This window comes from Lactuca sativa, chromosome 1, assembly GCF_002870075.4.
Source record: "Lactuca sativa cultivar Salinas chromosome 1, Lsat_Salinas_v11, whole genome shotgun sequence".
NCBI lineage: Eukaryota > Viridiplantae > Streptophyta > Magnoliopsida > Asterales > Asteraceae > Lactuca > Lactuca sativa.
The window spans coordinates 10,107,114-10,128,039 of record NC_056623.2 but is presented as its reverse complement, the minus strand read 5'-3'; the positions used below and the strand labels follow the sequence as shown (position 1 = coordinate 10,128,039).

The following is a 20,926-nucleotide window of genomic DNA, read 5'->3' as shown; positions in this document are numbered from 1 at the left end:
ATCTCTTCAAGTAACTTCTTATGATCAACAGGTTCATTTCAGTTTCAAATATAAACAGGTAAATTAAGAAGTGATCTCATCAGAAGCCCTCTTAGCAGAAACCCTACCATCTGTAGCTCTTTATGGGTCCCTAGGGAGAAAATGGTAATGTTTCATTCCCAACAATATATAAATACTAATCCCATGAATGCGAGCATAAAAAACAAGTATGTGTAACAAAAAAAAGTTAAATACCTCTTTCTTGAACCCTCATTTGTGCCTGCACCCTTTGCATTCTTTGAAGTTGTTCCAGACTTTGTTGTTGCTTAAGGAGAAGTGATCTAATCAGTATGTTCACTTGATCAGTCTTTATAAGCTGATTTTCTGAAAAAAGAAATCTTTATAAGTTATTTGAAATTTTTGTCATGTAATTCACATATAATAAAGATAATTTTGTTAAAGATGACCTATCGGTGTTGTGTCATGATCAGTGATGATACATTGCTACTTCTTTCATTCAATCCAAACCATTATTAGGGAAACCAGAGATCAAAATCCAGCATTCAACTACACAGAAACTGCTCAAAATGAAGCACGTATGCACAGAAAATGAGAACAAAATTAAATTAAATTAAATTAAATTAACAAAAAGTGAAATACCAATGAAATTGTATGTCACTAATACCTTGTGTGTCTGTAAAATAGGATCATTCACAGTCAACCAGCTGTCTCTCCATAAACTGAAATACAATGAACACTTTATTCTCAATGTTTAAAAACTTAAAGATCCTTCATGCTGTGTATGCATGTGTTTGTGTGTGTGTGTGAGAGAGAGAGAGAGAGAGAGGGAGAGAAAGAGAAAGAGAAGACCAAAATACCTTGGATAAAGAACATAACCATGCCCATTCCTCTTTCACATACTTTGTAATCATCTCTCTTTTCTTTTTCTACATTTGTTTGTTTGTTTGTACTTTGTACATAAATTTGACATCAAGGTGGTCAATAAGATGTGTGGGTGGGGTTTCCACACAGCAGTGCAGTAGGAACTCAAAACATACCCTCGGGAAATAAAAACATCTACAGCAAAAACATCCTTCCTTCCTTCTTTGTGCAGATTTAGATTGACCGCCACATACTTTGTTTTGATATTGTTAGCAGCAGCTAGTATCGTCTACTCAGATTGTCCCTGGTGTAGAAAGGATGTCTTAATGTTGCACGTGATGTTACCCTCTCTAATGGAGCATATCTTAATATCCCTTGAAACAGATGAATCAAATCCCCTGCTAAATGCTCTACATGCTGCATTATCAAATTCTGCATCATCCACATCACACACACAACTAACTTAGAATCCCATTATTCACCAAAAAACAGATGAGAAAGGATCTATATGAATTATTATATAATGATAACCTCTTTTTGTCGACTTGATGCTACTCATTCTAGCTCATGTAGACGAGCCTTGGCCAATGGTAGTTCTTGATATGTCATGGTTTTCCAATCTGCTTTCATGTCTTTCAAAGGGACTCGGTCATGAGGTCTGCCAAAAGAAGAGGATAAAATAGTAAATATAAATGTAAAACAATATGTGGGCCCTTTTGAAAACAGACACACGCCTTTTGGGCCCTGAAATACAAATCATGAGAATATAGTATTTTATTATGAACATGTAATGGACTTGATAACTAATAAAAGATGAAAGAGATCACATGTTGCAAAATTGCAGTTGATGAAATTACTTGTAGTTAACAGGTTGCGCCCAAACTTCAAGCTTGTCAGCTTCATGCTGGCATAACATTAAAAGTAGTTGCTTCCTCTTATCTCTACAAGCTGCATAGTTCTCCATTGGTCCCCAAACAGGGTGACAGTGATCCTTCTGAGATTGTTCATTGTTAATAAAAAAATCATAAAACACAACATGATAAATAGCAATATCGGTGTCTTACCATGTCAAGAAAATATCCCCCATATTCCCCACCCAGTGCTTTTGGATCGTTTTGGAGATAGTGAACAAATGAATTAACAGATTGAGCCTCGATGTGTGCAAAATTTCCATGATCATGTTCAAACCATTCAGGTTCGTAAGCAAACCAGCCTAATGCAGCCCTGCAGTTGGTTTCAATTTTCCACTTCAGAATTTAAATTAAAATAAAAAATGCTATATTATGAAGAAAGACGAGTTGAATGTAATACCGATAAATCCCATCTTCCAGCAGCTGAATTCCCAATCTAACATTTTGTAGGCTCCCTTCATACTGGCATGTGCAGAATTTAAGTCCAAGTAGCATGACTGTGAAAAACGTACCAGCAGCAGCTGGATGGTGTGAAAATTTCCATGGAAGTTTGGTGGTCCCCTGTAACATCCTGCCAAGAAGCAAGAGTTGTACCAGACTATCATGTCGTATTACCTGTAAAAGCAAAGAGGAAAGATAAGAGAAGAAAAGAGTGAGTAATCTACAGCTACGTAACCATGTTGAAGGTACTTGAAGAAGGTCTGTAAGAACCCTAAAAGCTCTTTCAGATTAGGGTTTTCTTTCTTTTCGTATGTAACCCTAACTAATTTCAAAGGAGCGTTAAAGTGTAATAACCCACCCATATGCATAATCGACATGATCTAACCAAGAAAGATGAAACAGAGCAATCGTTGAAATAAAAGATGAAGGAATTTGAGATTTGTAGCCTATGGATGCTAATGCAAACGTGATGATGATGACCAAAAATCTTGATTTCTCTCACTAAATTCTTAGTTCAATCCGAGCTAGGGCTTGTAAGGCCCTAAATCGCCGGCGCTGTGTGGGATGAGAAGCGGTAAGGTCCTAAATCGTCGGCTCTAGGATATAAGTAGATGGAGCATGTAAGTTCTTCACACTTTCAAGCATAATTGTAACCCAATTGTCGGCTCAAGCATAATTGTAACCCAATCATAGTCACTCAACGCGAAAATATGCAATTTTGGAACGGCGGAACTCTATGGCGAAACCGATAGCAGCTTGTACGCTTTCGGAGTTGTACTTCTTGAGATATTGTCAGGCGAAGAAGGCAAGTGACGAACGAAGGAAGGAGTGTCGATAACTAGGCAAGGCCGCAGTCGAATCTATGGAGGGGGAAGAAAGGATCGTAATTAGGGCAAGAAGGAAACAAAAGTGGAGGATAAAAAAGAAGGCGGGTGTTCAAAATTTTAGGGATTTCATTTTCCCCCTATCTACTAAATGCGCTTTTCATTAAAATTATAAAGTGACACTCATAGAGGACGCTCATTTAAGATACAGTGCCCTCCGTGTTTTTAATTTTTTCTCGTATGACGCTAATTTAAGGGCACGCAATAATGCGTGACCTAAATCCTTAAATTTTTTGAATAGATGACGCTTTTTTTAACGTCACTCTCCATTGCGTAACATAAATCAATGAGTGTCGTGGTTTGCGCGTCGTAAAAGGCTATTTTTCTTGTAGTGCCTCTCTTTCCGAGCTCTATTCCTTGAGCTCTTGGCATTTCTCAAATCTTTTCTCAAAGTTTAACTCCTCAAATATTTTCCATGTAACTCATGTCTTTGATATCCATTCCATAAATTGTGCCATTTCTCGAATCAATATCAAGCATTTGTGAATGCTTTTGTTTCTTGGAAATATCTAATGTCTAGCTGTTTTTCGGAATTTCTTGAATCGAACCTTATCCGTTGAGTAAACAAATAAAATTTTCGATCTTTAAGATTTTCATTTTATCCTGAGTTATTGAAATGTCCAAAAAAAAATTTCAACGGTTAAATGTTTATCTTTAAGGTCCCAATAAACATGCGCTGGCACAGTAAATAAGAAATCGGTTGAGTATTTTCTAAGTTGAATCGATGATTACTCTTTTTGAACAAACAAATGTCCTATCATCTTGGGCTTGTCTGTCAGCATAGGGAGTAATTGAGTACCCCGCATTAAATGCAACACGTTTCGGATTTGGGTCTTATTATTGGTTCACCGACCCAACCCGAAACAAACCCCAACTATATAAGGATTTTGAATCCTAAGTTGTTCCCTCTTCACACTTTTATCTCTCTCTTGGCTTATAACCTTTCTTTGTACTCTATAAGCTTTGTGCTCTTCACTCGTCCTCAAGCGTTCAATAATGGCATCCAAAATTGCTAAGTCACCATCGAAGAAGAAATCCTCAAAGGGGTTTGCATCATCTTCTTCTGTTAAACCCATCCTAAAGGACACTGCATCACTTTTCTCCCTCAAACTAAATGATTATGATGAAATCATTCATATCATGATCAATTTTAAATGTGTCATCCCATTGCAGTTCCACCAACCAAAATTCCAAACCCTAACTTCCCACTACGTATGCTTCACAAAGACTTTGAAAGGATCAAGATCGACAACAAAGTTCAGGAGTGCTTGATTACTGATGATATGATAGTTCCTGTAACCAAAGATAACTTTCTTAAAGCCATTGGGATTTCCCTAAATACAAAGGGGTTTTTTAGTAGTTGAACCAAAAGTAGAGGAATTTCAGGAGTTCTTGAACCAAATTGGGTTAAAATGGATTTACAAATCGAAGGAGTTCAAGAAGTTTGTTGTTCCTGGGATTTGGACGATATTGATGCATATTGTTATGAAGGGCTTGTAAAGAAAGCATGGAGGATCAGAGTCCATGAGCAAAGATTGATTGTACCTTGTGTATAGTATCTATATTGGCCAATCAAATGCATTCGATCTACCAAAGGTTCTATGGCATGATTTTTGGAAGCCCGCCATTCGTAAAAAGCAAAAGAGATCTCAAGTTCGAGGTTTCAGAATTGCTTAAGCCATCAATTCCTATCCAGATCTCAGATGTTCACTCCTCGAAAGGTTAGAAATCATCTAAGAAGGGAGGCCATATCAAGATGAAATTCAGGAAACGACAAGCCTCTCCTCCTACTATAGCCAAGGTCGAAAAGATAACCAAAATCGGTGAGTCCTCTCAAAAGGATTCATAGATCAGTTTCATACCTGACTTTGGGTGACAACCAACCCCACTTGCCCACTCTTCCGATGCACCCATCGGAGCTTCAATATCATAGGCACAAACATACGAGGAGTTCACTCATAATCTGCCCCCCATCCTATCAAAAGGATGGTATGGGCATTGAAAAAAGTTCCTTGCACCCCCTGGAACACACTCACAAGCCTGAATAACCCTCTCTTTTCAACACAAGCACAAGCTGGGGGCCTGCCATAGTTCCTAAGCCTTCTGAACAACGAGTAGTCCCTCCAACCTCAGAAGCCTCAATCAAACTGATACCCACCACAGGTAGAGGACGTTAGGGTGTTACTAACGAATATTGGAATGAAAATATTGAAAGGGATCAACTCAGGCATCCACATCTATCAAGTAAACATATTGAGTATGTTATTCTTGGAATGCGTCATCGAGCTCTTCAAAACAAGCATACAATGGTGAAACCTACGGATTGTGTAATTGATGCTCTCCTTCCTGATCCCATCCACAAAAATCATTTCGATGATTTTTCTTGTAACACGAATGATCTATCAACCAATGATGCTAAGAATAATCTGAGACAAGAAGTGCCCAATAAAAAGTGAGCTCCTCGGACCAACGAAGCTGCTACATGAGAAGTTCCCGACCTCAACCCTATATTGTATGATCATCCCCACAATGAAAAAGATGATGCAAGTGTTCGAATAGTGTTTGTTGATGAAAAATTGGATCTAACAAGTATTTCTTCCTCCTCATTCGAAGTTCCAATTCCTTCAAGCGTCTTCCTCTAAACCCCAAACAGATCTCAATTTTCAATCTTCTTCAAAAGACATGAATTTAAGTGCTGGTAGAAATGAAGAACCTGCCAAGTCTCCTCCAGCTCAAGGCACAACACAAGCATATCCATATCATAACAATGGCAACAGTGAAAACGGATCGAACAAATCTATAAAAAAAATCGAATCTGATACTAGGTCATGGGATGAATTTATTTCTGATCCATTTTCTCTTCTAGATATACAAGAACAAATCGATAAAGTTGATGTTAAGGTTGCCTTAGTCAATGCTCAGGTAGGACCTTTTGATTCAAAATTCAAACAAGTTCTGAAGTCTATTTCGGAAGTCAAGAACGCCACACCTTCCATTCAATAACTAGAGAAACAGCTAGATCAAATCATCTCCTTGCGTCTCAAAAATGCTCTTGAGGAATTCAACTGCCGATACTCAGAAAATTTGGATACTCACATTGAAATGATGAACAAAATGTTAAAAGTTCATGACAATGTAGTGGCTGCTACAAACGAACTTATCAAGCCAACACATGTGTGTCATGAATAACCAATTCAACATCTTGAAAAGGAGATATGAGCGAAGGATAACAAGAATATGATAATGCAACAAGTGGTGATCAAATTGATTCGGTATGCCCAAAATTTTGTGGACATTCTGAATTACAAGTTTTATGAAATCCTTCTGGTGATGGAAGCTACCCTTGACACTCTTAAGGCTCAAGGTCCGACTATTGACGTGTATGACAAGCTCTCCAAAAAGATCAATTTGAGCTTTCAAAAGGTGTTAGAAAAGATAGGATCTATGAAGTCTGATACATTGCTTGCATCGGAAGCAAGGCCTTCCCATGCAAGAAGGGGAGAAATGGTGACCGGATGGAAACCTAGCTTGGAATTCAAGCTCCGAGATGATTCGAGTGATGAAGATTATAACGAGCTTATGGTAGAAGGTGTTGAAGGAAGTGAAAAAGATGAAGTTGAGAGAAAAGAAAGTGATGACGAAAGAGAAAAATGATAAAGTGATGTTTTCTCTTCCATCTGAAAGAAATTATCGAAGCATGGAAATGGAAAAATTGAAGAAGCAAAATGTTGATGCATTTCGAGGCACCCAACATAATTTTCTCTTAGCTCCCTCTCCAAAGATTATGGAGATTGATCAAGGATCTCCGATCAGAAAAGATGACATTCTCCTGGCACCGAAATTGGTCCTACTGATTTTGAGGTAATTGTAACTCCTGTTGCTCAACAACTCATTCAATTCACTCCTAGAGCCCCAATTAAAGAAAAAGGGAATGGAATCATGTTTGATCCAATTAGCTCGATGAAGTCATCATCAAAATATGAGGGTTGGCCAAAGGATCAGTTCAAAAAAAAGATATTGAAGAGAGTCTTTGCATTCAATCTCAGAAGGGTTCTCCAAACCCTTTCCAAAGAATCTTACCACTCTATTGTGATAGAATCCTGCATGAACATCATATGATTCTATACATGAGCTATGATCTTCCTATATCAGAAGTTGATCAATTTGACTTGCCGAGGTCCCCTAGGCAAAATTATATGTCAAGTTCTCTTCGCTCCATCCGAACGACGATCCGGAAATCATCATCCGAATAGAATGAGAAAGGTTGAACACTTTTATGCCACCAATACAATTCCATAAACACAAGTGTGGTTTAAACGAAGGACCACTCAATTCAATGGCTATGGAATGAAAGTGTTAAGCAAGTTCGAATTAAACTACCTCGTCCACAACTACTGCATTTATCAGAACTCTCGGAAAAGGCTTACAATGATAACTTCCCAACAATCAATTTGAACGATATACTCATGATTGTAGCTCATCTCAAGGACAAACAGGACAGTGAAACAAGCATTGGAGCCTTCAGTGCAGTTCAAATTTTTTTGAAGGATTATATTGCCAAATGAAGGTTCAATTTTGAAGCCACAGATTGGCTATATCTACAAAAGAAGAATTTTTTGGATTAGGTGTCTAAACCCATAACTATTTTTTGGTATGTACTTGACCTGATTATAAGCATGGTCCTTTTGGGTTTCCTTCACCATAGCAACTGATAGGATGAATTAAGGAGAAATAGGATTTATTATGATTTATTAATATATTATACGAATAATATATTAAACAGAAATCATATTGTTTAATTAATATTAATCAAGAATTAATTTCGAATTAATTTTATGGTCAAAAGTGATAAGGTGGACGAATTCAAGGTGGAAGCCCACTTAGAAATCGTCTAGGCCTTGATCTGGAAGGATCTAAAGGAATGCTTGATGGCTAAGCAATCCAATTAGAGTTTTGACTGAAACCCTAGTAGCTCACCTATAAAAGGCACCCTAAGGCTCCCAAAATTCGGCCCTAACCTTCTAAGAGAGACCTTGGAAGAAAATTGTGCCTCCTCCTCCCTCTCCAAAGTCATCTTGTTGCTAGTGGTGTTTGTGACTCCATTAAAAGTGCAACATTTGAGGCACTAAGTTTTCAAAGTTCAAGGATATTCAAGGAGAACATGTTATTACTACATAACAAGAAAGGTAAGATCTAAGCCCTAGTTTATATGTCAGTTTGATTATTATATGCTAGTTCATAGGATCATTGCTTTGGTATTCAATATTGTTGTCTTCATAGTAGAAAAACCTAGATCAAAGAAATTAGGGTTGCATGAACACCATAGGAATGATGTTATGCTCATAACCCAATAGTGGTATCAAAGTCTAGGTCGTTTTTCTAGTGAATAGATGCAAAAGTGAATTGCCAAAGTTTAAGAAAGTCAAAATTTTTGCCTTCTGAATGGCTGACTTGCCGAGTCCATGTATGGACTTGCCGAGTCCATGTATGGACTCGACGAGTTCCATAGTGGACTCGACGAGTCGAAGGGTCTGGTGCCGAGAATTTTGATTTTCTTGCAATATTTTGTTGAGGATTACTTCCAAGCTCGTTTTTCTTGCCTAAAATCGATTTTTTATGTTTGGAATGGTTATCCTTATCAAAATTAATGGATTTGGTCAAATTTGGATAATATAGGATTATTATGAATCAAATATTTGACCTAGTAAGATTGAAAAGTTTCAATTTACACCCTTTAGGTTTTATAGTTTAAATTTGAACTTAAAAGTTTTAGTTTTTTGAAATTTAAATAGTTAAACCCTAATATTTTGAAAGGTTTCAAAATTTGTCCTCAGGTTTTGGAATTTAAATTTAACTAAAAGGTATTAATTTTGAAATATTGAATTCTAAAACCCTAGTACTTTGAAAAGTTCAAATTCACCCTTATGGTTTTATTAATTTAATTAAGAGTTTAATTAAAAGAGACAATTAATAAACCCATAATTATATGGTTTCAGTTAATCAAATTAAAAGTCTAATTTATTAACAGATTAAACCTCATAGTATTTAAAAAGTGTAAAATACACCTTTATACTATATAGAATTAAAAGTTTAATATTATATATGTATAAGTAAAATGTCAGTCTTACCGTTAGTAGGCCTCATTGACGAAGCTGGTCTATAAGGGGTGTTTAAGGAAATTGCCTATAAAATGACAATTGAATGGGTATCCACTCTTACACATCGCACTCTTGACTAGTGGAGGGTCGTTAGCCGAATGGGTAGGATAGGACACACCCTTCCGTTATAAGTATAATGAAGTACGAAGTAACTAAACATTCTTATAAATTCCCAAATCTTAGTTACTTTAGCAAAAATGCAGAGTTGGTGCTAATTCATGAAATTACACATTGCACTTTATTGGTCGTTAGTGGAGCGTGTGTGGTTAACCGGCACACTAATATGTGACTAATGAAGGATGAAAATGGGTAGCTTGTAGATTATCATAGATCAATGGAGTGTGTGTGGCTAACCAGCACGTTGATTAGGTGATAGACATCTTCGAGAGTACCTAGCTAATTTGCATGGTTATCCACACCTTGTTTGTGAATCGCGGCATCCCAGTCACAAACTTGAAGGGAACAATCGAGATTTAAACATGACATTGAAAAGTTCAATGAATCTCAAAAAATCTAGGAGTTTCAATTCATTTAGAACCTAATTTTCGATTTTCGTTTTTCATTGTGGAAATTGGTAAATCGTCATTCACCTACCTTCAAATGTTCTGCAACTGGATTACGACATCTCTTTTCCAAATTGTAGAATATTGTGTTGGGTCCTAGCCTTAATATCTCATTTGGGTATTTTATTAAGGACTCAATCAACTAACTTAAATTTCTCATGTTTTGTAGATGTTAAAGTCTATCAACAATGATCTTCCTGAATCCTTTGGAAAAAGTTTTCCACATGAAGACGATGTTCCATGATTGGATTGTGAAAATGGAAATCATGCTTCACTTCCTCCACCTCCTCCAATAATTCTCCCTGACCCTCGTGTTCAAAGACTTGAAAAGTTCAAAGTCACTCAAGCCCTATTGGCAAAAAGACATGAAGATGGAAAGTTTGTGTGTGCACACGTCTTAGAGATGAAGCCACACATTGATAGGTTGAGAATGTTGGGTGTCGATGTCTCAAGGAAGTTGGTTGTTGACTGGGTTCTTCAGTCACTTCCTGAATCATATAGTGAGTTCATTAGAGAGTACTATATGATGGACGACGACGTGACCCTCATTGATCTTACCTATTTGCTTATAGCTGCTGAATCAGCAATGATTTGGCGGACTGGTCAAGCAAATTTGTCTGGTAAATCAATTTCCCAACCTTCTACGGGTAATGGCAACACTGGAAGTCCAAAAAAGTTTTCTCTATGCAAGAGAAAGGTTGAGTCTGAGATAGTCCCGTGTGCCATTTCAGAACAGTCCACATGTTTCTACTGCCGAGAGAGGGGCATTGGTTACGAAGCTGCCCTGACTACCAGAGAGATCTAAGAGATAGGAGAGTCAAAGTGTATGACTCTGCTTCAGGTAACATCTACTATCTAACTCTATAAGTTTTCTATTTTAGATTCTTAATACATGATGTGATAAGATTGTATTTTGATGTGTTGTAGGATCGATGAAAAGAAAGGAAGCTTGAAGGAAGAAGGGAGCAGAGTCTGATCGCGAAGAAATGGATTTCGATCACATGATTCGATGATCGGATTTTTGAGCTGCTGCTCAGAGTTGTGATATTTTGCTTAGGAATATGTAATAACATAGTTTTCATTTGAATTTTCATTGTAAGGAAAAGTTTTCCGCACCTTTTTATAAATAAAATAAATTTTGATTTTTGTCTTATTTATATCTCCTTGCAATGTCATTTGTGAAAATTGATGTTTGTGTGTTTCTATTATAATAAATATTAAGTGGATGTGATTCTTAGTTATGTTATTTATGTTAGTGTTGTAATTTTCCAAGTAAGGAAAGATTCCCATCACCCAAGTTTCAATTGGACAGAAGCTTGGAATCATATGATTTGAGTCATGTAATGTATGGAAATCTTGGTACTTGGGAAATTAAGACTAATTCCTTGTTCACATAAGTATGTGAGTCAAGTGAAGGAATAAAGGATCTAGTATGCATTGTTGTGCACTAGGTCCAGTCTGCCACAAAGAACGACAAGAGTATTCGTCATGATTTGCTGAAAGTTTAGTAAATATGATTATACTTACAAGATTAAGTGTAATTATGAATCATTGAAAAGTCTCAATGTATGGCAGAATGAATAAGAAGAATCAATAAGGCAGAAAGATAAAAGTTTCTTCAATATGAAAAGACGGGAGAGTACTTTAGTATCATGCTTTATGATCATCTCATTGATTATGAAACTATATCACAATTGATCCTCTATGGACACCCTAGTGCACTAGTATGGCTAAGAAAAGGAATCGGAAATTGTTGAAATGGTTGAATCAAAAGGTGAATCATACTTTGTTCCAAAATCAAGTCTTAGAGTCATACTCCAAGATTGTGACTTGAGTGACATATCTTAAGAAGTTTTAACACACTCATTAAATGTCGAGTAGAAAAATGTTTTTCTTACTCTTGCACGTTTGAAATTGGTAAGTTGTGATGTCTTCGATAAGACAAAGACCAACTAAGACCAATTGTGTGTAGTGTTTGTCTTGATAAGAATCCGCACTAACTCCCGAATATTTGTTTGTCAAGAAATGCTTCTTGACAAGACAATATTATATGTCAAGAGGTCAATGGGAGTCTAAATGATCTTGAAAAGTTTCAAGAACTAATCAAGAGTAAACCTATTATAAAACACTAGCACATGACTTGAGGTTTGTAACCTATCATGTTGACACATTCTTGTTTCTATGCCCATTCCATTTAAAGTTGACTATGCATGTGAGTCCTATGAGTTCTCAATTGAATGCATAGAGGTAATGCACCTTGATCAATGAAAGTTCATTGATCTGTATGGGTGAGCTACTTGACTACTTGGAAGACATGGTAGTCCCTTGTGCTGCTAAGTGGCAAGAAATATAGATTAAACAAGTTCAGTCCATATGATTTTGGATTTGTCACAAACACTATTTTGCGATTATGGTTATGACAAATTCACATGGATAGGAACACATACACCATAAAATCTAAGTGATAAGGTTTCTCTCCGCCTCATAAGAATGATTATGAGGAAATGCTTTCACTAAGAGAGATTTTATGGAGATAGCAATTGTGATATTTGTATTCTCAAATTCAATTATGATTACGGCATCCCTCTTCATAGTTCGACTTGTGAGAAATGGCAATAATTTTGAACATTCAGGACTTACTATTGTTGGTTCTAAAATGGTTTAGACACACATGTGAACTATCTAAGGAAAGGTGTGAGAGTTTGAGAAGCTTAGATAAAGTCTTATCGAAGCATCTAATATCAGAAATATGAACTTTGGTAAGAAAGTCAACAAGCATTGATTTCTAAAAGTTCAGTTAATTTCTAAATACATGTCAAAGCTAATGGGAGCATAAGTGTCATGTTGAATATAATTATCATAATAGTGGGAGCATGATTATTATGGTTAGCAATATTAATTATAGAAAATAAAACTTTCAATTTGCAAAGTTGCAAGGGTTAAAAATTGTTTTGCTATAATTAAGCGATAGAATATTATACTTTATTTCAAATATAAAAGCTTAGATCAAGAAATTTTAATCAAATTTAGTCAAAGGACATATATAAATGTTACGGTGAAAAGATTCAACATAAGGGAATTTTATATTTGGCAATATTATAGCAAGAAACTGTTAAAGTCTCACGTTTTTCATTATGAATCGTGTCCCATTTGCTTCTGATATAGGATCGATTGCGTATGCTATAATATTTGAACATTCTAAATTTTCCAAATGCCTAGGGCATTAAGAGGGAAAAGAACTAGAACCGGATTTGACTAAAATAATTAAACGACTGTCAAGGACAATCTATGGTTCGCCAAGGATTGGTCACTTGTGGGCAGTTGGAAGTATAGTAACGAATGGACCATGATGACATTATTAATATTACATATGATTCTATTAATAATGAGTTGTCGTATGGCACATATGGAAATGTTTCCAAATTGGGAGTTGGATATCGAGAATCTATGTCTAGATTAGAAACTTTTATGCAAGAAGGATGTTCAAAGAAATGTACTTTGAAGGTGGTACTTCATATCTATGGAATTGCCTTGTAACAATCTCTAATAGAGCACTTTGTAATATCATTGGCAAAGTCTTGGTGGATTTGATGTTATGACATTACGAACGGATCATTGCAAAAAAATGTTAGAATCTAACATATTCTAATAGTGGCAAGAAGTTGGTATTCTTAAGCTCATGACAAGGATTAGGAGTTGTGAAATGAGTATCATTGGAAATGTGCTCAATTGATCTATTTCACAAAGTATGGACCATAGGAAAACAGAGTGTGCATGCTTGGAGCATGGGACAACTGTTGTTATAATTCAAGTAATAAGTTGATTATCCGAAACATTATACAATGAATAATGAGTAATCAATATGGTGATTAAATAAAGGTGTTTTATTTATACTCAAAAGTTTTGGGGCCATATAGGATTAGTATTATTCTTGTGTTTCACTTTGCAGGTTTTGACTTCCCGAATAATAAGATTAGTCAAACCATCCACAGTCGATCATACATTAGAAGTATGTATGAAAGAAGACTGTCATGAATCTGACTGTAAATTGCCTAAGGCGTTTAGACATAGCAAAAGTCTATTGTAGTGTTCATGAGTACTCCTGAAATAAGATTTGAGTATTGTTGGTGCATGTAAATGCTCCACAAATAATGAGTGTTTATTAGGTTGTATTTTCCCTTTATTGTATTTTGTGGTGTAAATACTCTCCCTCCTATATAAAAGGAGAGTTGGTCATTTATTCTTTTAGCTAGCCACTTTTACTTTTCTTAGTTAGATTACTTTTCTCACAATGTAATCTAGATAGAGAAAGTTGGTGGGTTCTCCCACCCAGGGAGAGTTTCTCTCCCATCATGTTCTTCATGAAATATATTATTAGTCTCTCTTGTTCTTAGCCTTCTTCAATGAACTCATAATATGTTCTTCATATTCATACTTCCAAAACACGATTAATCTCGAGATATCCTTCTTCTGCATTCACCGTTCGTTATAAAAATGGGTTCCTACAATTGGTATCAGAGCCGTACCTTGAAGATCTCACGATTAGTTCAAGGGAACGACTCCCGTTCGGTGATTATCTTGTGATTTTTCCGTGTTTCTGCAAGAAAAAATTTTTGGGTTTCTTACCGGATTTTTTTTAAGAGTTCTTTCTTAGTTCTATTTTCTAGGTGATTCTTTCTCAATAAAATAAATTATGGCTGCTGTTGCTCGTTCTATTTATTGCTGGAAGAAGATGTTCTTAAAAGTTATTGTTTTGTTGCTGTTGAAGAAATGAAGAAAAATGGGAGAAGAATTTAATTTTGTGGTCTCTTAAAAAGGTTGAAGATGTATTCTAGGGAGTTATTTTTTCCTGGGATGAGAAGACACAAGATTATGGGCTTCTTTTCTTGAAGAAAGTGGAGAAAAGCATTTCTTTTTGAAGATTTTTCTTTCTAGCAACTTTCATTAATATGAGGTATGAAACTCTTGATTCTCATATTTTAGTTGCTGTAGATCCTCTAATTGAATTGTTTGGACGTAAGTTGTTGTTTGCATAAAGCATCTTGTCCTTGTTACTCTTTTGGGTAAAGAGTGCTCCATTATTTGCTCCCTCAAAAAGACAAAAACCATATGACATTGTCCTTTCCCATCAACTTTTGTCCCTAAAAACCCCCTAAATACTCTTCCTTTTGTCTTCCCAAGACCACATGTTGACTTAAAATGATTTATAAAAAAGATTCCTTTATTAAAATATGAATAAATGGCCTTTGCGTTACCATTTTTCATGAAAAAATAGCGTATTTCGTCACCTGTTCGGCCCTTTCCGAACCCCCAAACCGCAGCTAAAAACTGCCTACCGGAGTCCCCTGAGAAACCTCCCCGGAGCCCTTCTCAACCCTTGATCCGAAGCCTTGATCCGCAGCCTCTTGGTCCGCAGACAATAGACCGCAACCCCTTCCATGAACCGAAGTCGTTCATCCCAACCACAATCTCGGATCTCTGCAGTCTCGGACCGCAGCGGTCATCAGTAGCTCGGATCTGCAGGTACCCGCCTTCTTCCTTCAGACCGCAATCACTTACCTGCTCACGCCTTCCGCAGTCTTCACCTCGTCCGCAGCCCTCATAACTTCGGTACCCCATCAACAGCCAACCTTATCACTCTGCAACCACTCTCCACCGCACCCAACACCTAACCCGCAACACCCTCTCTCATCCACAATCTCCTACCCGTAGCCTCCTCCTTCCAGCCTTCAGCCCTTCCCCCCTTCCTCCCCTGTCTTCCTCCTCCTCCCCCTCCTTCTTCCTTCTCCTTCCTTCTTCCTCCTCCCCTCCTTTTTTTTAAACCCTTTTTTTTTCTAGACTTTATTTTTTTAATTCATATTTTTTTACATTATTTTTTTTAATTAATTTATTTATTATTATTATTATTATTTTCAGCCATTTATTTTATTTAGCCAATTTTTTTTAAACACCATTTTTTTTATTTAGCCATTTTTTTTATTTTAACCAATTTTTTTTTAAAACCAATTTTTTTAACACCAATTTTTGCCACAACCTACCCATGGATTGTCACGTTCGTTACTCATTTCATGCCGGTTATTATTATTGGAAGAATACTCCTACCGCAGTTGGACTTCATATTATCTTTTTGTGATGCTTGCACCGCAACGACGATTGATCAACAAAGTTGTTTCGCATTCTTCACATTATGGGATTTTTATGACTTGGTTGCTTATTTTAAGCAAGTGGACTTTATTTTATTTGAAACCACTTCAAGTGTTCCGGCACTGCAGTTTGGATATTTGGATATTATTTTTGGCACAACAGATTTTTTTCAGCACAGCTTCAGCAACTATGTCACCCGCCTCCTCATGACCGCAAAAGTATTTATTTTACTCTTTCTCGTTTCTTATCGAGACCCTTCATACATCTAGGGAGAGCTTCTCTTAGCTTTTGGTATCCGACACTCTCCATCCGATGATTTGTTGATTTTTGATAATCCAGTCATTGGTTATCAAAAATAAGGAGAGAATATCATCCGGATTTGGTTATTATTGTTTGAGTTTGGATTTTTGAAGACTTCTGAAGACAATTATTTATTTAGTGATGCGATTTGGCACTTATTTTTGGTCTTCATGGATCAAATTTTTGGCATTACTCGATGTTTTCCGATTCAGATTATTTATTATTCGGACTCTACCATAGGATGATTTTGTGTTCGCATCTGGTTCAGTTCTTATGGTTTCAAGAGTTTCGATTTGTGATATGTTGAAGACGAAGATTATTTTGGCGATGTGATATGGCACTTATTTTTGATCCTTGGATAAAATTTTTGGTATTGCTGGACCATGTTTTTGGACTCACATTATCTTTATCCGGACCACATTTTATGGATGCTTCAGATTTTTAGCAGGTTATTCTTTGAAGAATTTCGGTGTATTATGATTCGAGAACTTGAGATGTCTTTCAGACTTTTGAAGCCGAAGTGTTTCTTTTATTGGATCTTCTACTCGCTCATGGTGACCTCCTTCTTCGGGTGATTATGACTGATTTGAAGATTTGGATCTTATCTTTTCCGCTTCATTGTTTGTGCTTTGAAGCCGAAGACCTTCATTGTTAGACATTCATGGCCAGTTTCAGACTTCACAGACACTTCAGAGTTTCAGAGACATTTCAGCACTTGAGTTCAGTTTATTACCACACTTGCTAGTCTGATTACTGTATTATAGCCTCGTATCACTTATTGTATCTCTCATCGTTTGTAGGCATTTAAGGAGAGAATGTCGGTGCATGTAAATGCTCCACAAATAATGAGTGTTTATTAGGTTGTATTTTCCCTTTATTGTATTTTGTGGTGTAAATACTCTCCCTCCTATATAAAGGGAGAGTTGGTAATTTATTCTTTTAGCTAGCCACTTTTAATTTTCTTAGTTAGATTACTTTTCTCACAATGTAATCTAGAGAGAGAAAGTTGGTGGGTTCTCCCACCCAGGGAGAGTTTCTCTCCCACCATGTTCTTCATGAAATATATTATTATTCTCTCTTGTTCTTAGCCTTCTTCAATGAACTCATAATATGTTCTTCGTGTTCATACTTCCAAAAAACACGATTAATCGCGAGATATCCTTCTTCCGTATTCACCGTTCGTTATAAAAATGGGTTCCTACAAGTATTGAATTAAACCCACGCTCACTTCAATCACTTCATGGATTTTATCACGAGTGATTAGTGAGACAATAATATCTTATATTCTTGAAACCGAGACATGTGAGTTGTAATTTACAAGTCGGTTGCACATTGATAATATGTAAACGCACCAGTAACTTGGTGTTATAAAACATATTGTTGTGTGTGAATTGATGAGTAGATACAAGCGACCATTTGAGTCGAAGTTTATCCATTCCTTTTACCCAAAGTGGGATAAAAGTGATATTTGTGGGCCCCTCAAAGATTTAGTGATGACACCCTAAGCGTTTGGCCAAGCCTGGACTAAGTTGATGTCTTCAATTATAGTCTGTTGTCAGTCGTCATAAATCGAAAATCGAGAAACAACACATGAATAGAGAGTATGATTAAAATCCATGTCTCGGTTCATACAATATCTAGAATGGAGGAATCTATGATCCCTTATCAAAAGTACGTGTTACTGATAAGACCAGAGTTTATAACGGCTTTTGGAAGCTACGATTGTTAATCAAGTTCTGAAGTTGTACTTGCAAAATAGTTATTAGACTTATCCAAGTGGGAGACTATTGGATTACGTGTCTAAGCTCATAACATTTTTTGGTATGTACTTAACCCGATTATGAGCATGATCCTTTTGGGTTGCCTTAACCATAGCAACTGATAAGATGAATTATTGTTTAATTAATATTGATCAAAAATTAATTTAGAATTAATTTTGTGTTCAAAAGAGATTAATTAAACTTAGGGGATTGGAATTGCAATTATAAGATAATTGGTTTCGGGGTGTAGATCCCTTAGGAATAAGGTGCACGAATTCAAGGTGGAACCCACTTGGAAATCATCCAGGCCTTGATTCTGGAAGGATCTAAAGGGCTGTTTGGTGGCTAAGCAATCCAATTAGGGTATTGACTGAAACCCTAGCAGCTCACCTATAAAAGGAACCCTAAGGCTCCCAAAATTCAGCCCTAACCTTCTAAGAGAGACCTTGGACTAATTTTGAGCCTCGTCATCCCTCTCCTAAGTCATCTTGTTGCTAGTGGTGTTTGTGATTCCATTAGAGGTGCAACATTTGAGGCACTAAGCTTTCAAAGGTCAAGGATATTCAAGGAGAACTTGTTATTACTACATAACAAGAAAGGTAAGATCTAAACCCTAGTTTATATGTCAATTTGATTATTATATGCTAGTTCATAGGATCATTGCTTTGGTATTCAATGTTGTTGTGTTCATAGTAGAAAAACCTAGATCAAAGCAATTAGGGTTGCATGAACACCATAGGAATGATGTTATGCTCATAACCCAACAGAATTGAGAGAAAAATGAGTTCTTTAGAGTTGCACAGAAGAATATTGTTCACACCAGTTTGCTTCGAAGATCATTTCCAAAACAGCCAAATCTGACGCTTCCGAATAGATCAAGGAATAGTTGATTAAACAACTTAGGTGGTGGATCGAAGATAGAAACTGGCTACAGACTGCGTACCTGTTTTTCTTTGGAGATCAAGAGTAAAACCTCAATGCTTATCAAGATCCCTTAGGGGGAGATTGTTAGTTCATAACAAGTGATCCTTGACAATTTGAAGTTCCCAATCTGATCTGATGCATGTCAAAGATGATAAAGCTTTTGAAGTGATGAGTTTTCTGATATAGCTTGTGTGATCTGTTGTCTGGAGATTGAATGATTATGCTATACTATTTTTTCATGTTATGTTTGTATTTTCCATGAATTCGGTAAGCTCAAGCCTTCATGTATCAGCTTTATAGTACAATGGTCTAAGTAATTGATTGGTCCTTGGTTTGTATAAATAAGACCACCCCATATAAGCTGCAAACTACCTTTTTCAACTTTTAACTTGTGATATCAAATCAAGAATCATTCAGTCACATCTCAACATTCTTCTTGATCTTATTTAATAACTTATCATATCATCTTGAATACTTTGTTGAGTTATCATCTTCAAGGCTTGACTAGTTTACCAGACTGAGCAAGAACTTTATTACCAACAACCATCATTATTGTGTTTAATTCAAGGTTTGAATTTTCAAACATTGTCCACATAATCCTTGTTTTCTCACCCTTGTCTCTGAGCCTTTCGTCTCCTCCTCGGATGGCCTCTTCTTCTTCGTATCTCTTTCCAGAGTCAGACTTTTTCGATGTTGTTGCTAACTCCCTCCAATGTTAGCTTCTCTGTCAGGAAGTCTCTGGTCTACAGGAGTCTCTCTCTGTCTCTCTCTCTCTCTCTCTCAACATTTTAGTCGTCTATCTCGCCAGAATTGGCTCTGTTAGCTGCAACTTATGCCATCTTTTTTTCTCGATGCCTTTCTTCTGCCTCCTCTGCCAATGGCTCCTTGATCGTCACCTTCATCGGAAACTCTCTTCTTCTTTTACAAAGGAACAACCTCTAGTCATTGCTTCTTCTCTCTTCTTTTCTGATGAGTAGTCACTGTTAGTCGCCATGTTCGAGCTCTGTTGCCGCCAAAATTAAAATGAATGGAGCGCATGTGGTTAAAGTATTATGTAATAATTAAAATTAGGTTGTTGAGATATGAAAAGTTAGTCTAATGGGATAATTAGAAGATTGTGAAAGTAATACTTAGGCAGTTGATACCTAAAATATAATTTGAAATGTGTACGAAATCGTAAGTGGTACAAATTTTGGTTTTGAATAAATATGATACAATATCAAATTGCACAATAAATAAACTAAGGCAATATTTCTACCACTCTCATAGATGAGTACATAAGGATTTTCCCCTTTCATGGTACATGATACAAAATTATACTATTTTGATTGCATTTGTACTTTCAATCTAATATGTATTCATTTAATATATAAAATCACTTTATGACATATTTATGGCCATGTTAGATCACCATGAAATGTAGCATCTCTGGATTGCATACATATAAATTAATTAATGCTGAAAATAAAAGAGCGCTTGTTTATTCGTACATGGAATCAATGTGAAATCATATGTTGTCATCATGATATTGTCTACACACCATCCCACAAGTGGCATAAATGGTTACTATTGAGAGGTAGTGGCTCTATGATACTTTAATGTGGGGCCTTGATGGAATATGTATCATATTGGCTTTATTTATTATTCTCTTTATCGATGATCAAATTGGCATGAAACTGCTAAGTTTAATTTTGGATATTCTTTGGTGATTTGGTTTTGGTTGTGATCATATATTTTTTAGTCAATAGTTGACCAGGTAATTAGGAGAATAAGGAGCACATGGAAGTCCTGAATGTTAAAAGAGGAGCTTTGCTAGTTTTTCTCATTTTCTATTTTTAGTTCATCTATTTAACATCTTTCCTTTTGCTTCATAATAATAAGTAGAAAAAACACTGTGTACAACAACTGGAATCATTCAGTTGTTACCTTTCATCATTCAACAAACATTAAACATTCGACTACCATTTCTTATTTTGTTAT

The 20,926-nt window shown here is 36.2% G+C and overlaps 1 long non-coding RNA gene across 1 annotated transcript; it reads right to left on the bottom strand.

Moving 5' to 3' along the window:
• Positions 1–452: 452 nt before the first annotated feature.
• LOC128127029 (uncharacterized) lies at positions 453–1,267 on the bottom strand. Its single transcript, XR_008225095.1, has 3 exons — positions 858–1,267; positions 665–719; positions 453–557 (listed from the first exon to the last, which is right to left on the bottom strand). It is a non-coding gene; the product is annotated as an uncharacterized LOC128127029 (long non-coding RNA).
• Between the last annotated feature and the right edge of the window lie 19,659 nt (positions 1,268–20,926).